The sequence below is a fragment of the Aegilops tauschii genome, chromosome 1, assembly GCF_002575655.3.
Source record: "Aegilops tauschii subsp. strangulata cultivar AL8/78 chromosome 1, Aet v6.0, whole genome shotgun sequence".
NCBI lineage: Eukaryota > Viridiplantae > Streptophyta > Magnoliopsida > Poales > Poaceae > Aegilops > Aegilops tauschii.
The window spans coordinates 407,136,217-407,138,933 of NC_053035.3; the positions used below are offsets into that span (position 1 = coordinate 407,136,217).

The window sequence follows — 2,717 nt, forward strand, 5'->3', positions numbered from 1 at the left end:
TATGATACCATTTCCAAACACTTGCAGTGTGTTTGAACCGGCACCCTGTAGTTTAACCATAGATTTTGATAGTTGGTGATATTAAACTTTCTGAAGTGATTCTGTTGTTAGAAATTTTCATAGCTCTTGTTTTTCCCCAGTCTTGCTCATATTTGCAATACTGAACTGTTGTAGCTGAAATATGATGCAGTAGCTTCACTGTAAGGGCATAGAATAAATGTAAAGTACTCCAGGATCATGCTGTTAAGTATTGTTCCTGATTGCCCACTACATCTCTAATTATTGATAACCTATTCGGTTCCATTCGTTATCATTATTTCCACAGTTTTTTGTTCAAACATATACACATAGTGAAAGTTCGCCACCGTAATAAAACTGAGTACACCATGACTACCCCAATTGATTAATATTTCTTGATTTTCCTTCTTTTATATGCATGTCTAATCTCTGATTTATCCATATATATGTTGGCCGACAGAAAACGGTCGAATCTTAGTGCTGCTGCCCCATGAACACATTTTTTTAATTTGATTGTACATTCAAATGAAGCCTTTGTTAAGTATACACTCCAAAATTCAGTTAACAGTATCCTAACTGAATTTTCTATTTCTGAATTTATAAACTCACTTTATATTCAGTTTATAAATTAACAGTAGCTTGAAAATTAAGTATCATTCGCATGGATCAACTGTTATTTTATTTTGTGGAGGATAAAGTTCAGATCATGAATAATGGCATTACAAGTGAACTTGGCACAATTACACATGTCCTGAACCTCATAGAATCTAACACTAGCAAGTCTTCATTGGCATGCAAGTACTACTTTTACATTGTCATGACAGGAACAATTAATTTGACATGTATCATTGGTACTGCTAAAACAATTCGTTCATGTTTCAACAAATTTGGTGAATACCACTTCATATGTATTTTGCATATATGAATTATCTCCTGTTGCTTTCTAAGATGTTAGTTCTTTCAGTTCTAGCCCTCCTATCTTTAATTCCTGGCTGCTGGACTACCTGCAGGACAACGAGTTCATCTGCTGCAGCTACCGCTGTGAGCAGTCCGTCCGCGACGCGCTCCACAGCGTCTTCGCCGGGCACAACGAGATCCTCAACGTCTGGAAGTAAGTCGCCAGCCATCTGTTTCCTGATGAATTTTCTTTCTAGCTCAATGTGATCGGATCTGACTAGTACGTTCAGATTTGCTCTTGTTTTCTTTTCAAATAGTACTAGTAGTCTATATTCCAGCTGTGCAACTACCTGTAGCCACTTGAACCGATGAGAATTCTTCAAGCCTACCTATAGCCACTTGAACAGATGTCTATCTCAGATCTGCTCATCTAAAAAATCCAAGTGGAGTAGTATACTGGTAGTATAGTATAATAATATTATCAAAAGGTAAATGCCCTGATTATTTAGCTCTGTCAGATAAATAGTTTGTTTGTCTTTCTGTTTATTTTGTTACATTTTGCAGGGATAAAGTGAAGAAAAAGAAGAAAAGATTACTAGAAGATTAGTTTTAGGATTTTCTTTTATTTCCTTGCAATTTTCCTTTTATTGCAAACTTGTAAAGACATTGTAATATTCTTACTATAATAAAAATTATGATTCTATTTCATTTTTTGTTTTTAAATTATTTTTCCTTATGGGTTGTTTTCTGTAAATTTAGATTTTTTTTGTTTTCCAAATACATTACTAGTGGCGCATTTAAGCCCTTATTAGTGGCGCACCTTCCTTTATTACTAGTGGTGCACCTATAAGGTTATTAGTGGCGCACCTGGAGGGAATACCAGTGGAGCACCGAATGGTATACTAATGGCGCACCACATGGTGCGCCATTAGTATCTGGTATACTAATGGTGCACATGTGGTGCGCCATTAGTAATAAAATCTAATGGCGTGGTGCTAGTGGCGCACCTGTAGTGCGCCATTAGTAGGCAAAACAGGTGCGCCACTAGCAGGCCTTTTCCTAGTAGTGCGATGTTCATCCCGCCGCCGTGATCAGCGCGTTCCACCAGAACGTGCGCAACCGCAAGATGCATGAGGAGCTGGCGATGAACAAGGTCAAGGATGTGGCCGAGCTTTATGTTCTGGCCGATCGGTGCACTCGAGCTGAAGAGGGAAGGAAGTACCCCGGCGAGGATGCCGGCGCGGAAACCGACTCCACGGATGACACCAGTACCCCGGCGAAGAAGGGCCGGCGCCGTAACAGGAAGTGCAAGGGCAAGACCGTGCTTGCTGTCGAGGGGTCCGACGACACCGGCGCCACCAAGAAGGTCAAGGCGAGCGACCCCGGCAAGGAGGTTGCCGGGTGTGCCGCTTGCCGGGCTTTGGCGGCTGCCGACAAGCTAGGGGGCTCCGACAAGAAGTATTGTAAGATCCACCGCACCAAGGGCCATGACCTCTAGAACTACCGCCAAGTGGAGCTGCTCGCTGAGAAGCAGAGAGCCGAATATGAGCGGCGGGATAAAGAGAAGGGTCAGGAAGGTGCCGAAGGATCCGACAAGAAGCGTGGCGGCCAAGGAGGTCGCCGCGGCAAAGATAATCAGCAGGAGAGGCCCACCCGGGGCCGTGACAAGAAGCAAGAAGATGATGATCATGACGAGGACGACGAGTCCGGTGAGCAAGAGTTCCAAAAGGCTACAGAGGCCATGTGCGTCGACGGTGGCGCCTCGCTGCATGTTCTCACCGCCAGCTCAAACAGTTAGCGCT

The 2,717-nt window shown here is 43.1% G+C and overlaps 1 long non-coding RNA gene across 1 annotated transcript; it reads left to right on the forward strand.

Moving 5' to 3' along the window:
- Positions 1-556: 556 nt before the first annotated feature.
- LOC141041567 (uncharacterized) lies at positions 557-1,623 on the forward strand. Its single transcript, XR_012202036.1, has 2 exons — positions 557-1,129; positions 1,480-1,623. It is a non-coding gene; the product is annotated as an uncharacterized lncRNA (long non-coding RNA).
- The last annotated feature ends 1,094 nt before the right edge of the window (positions 1,624-2,717 follow it).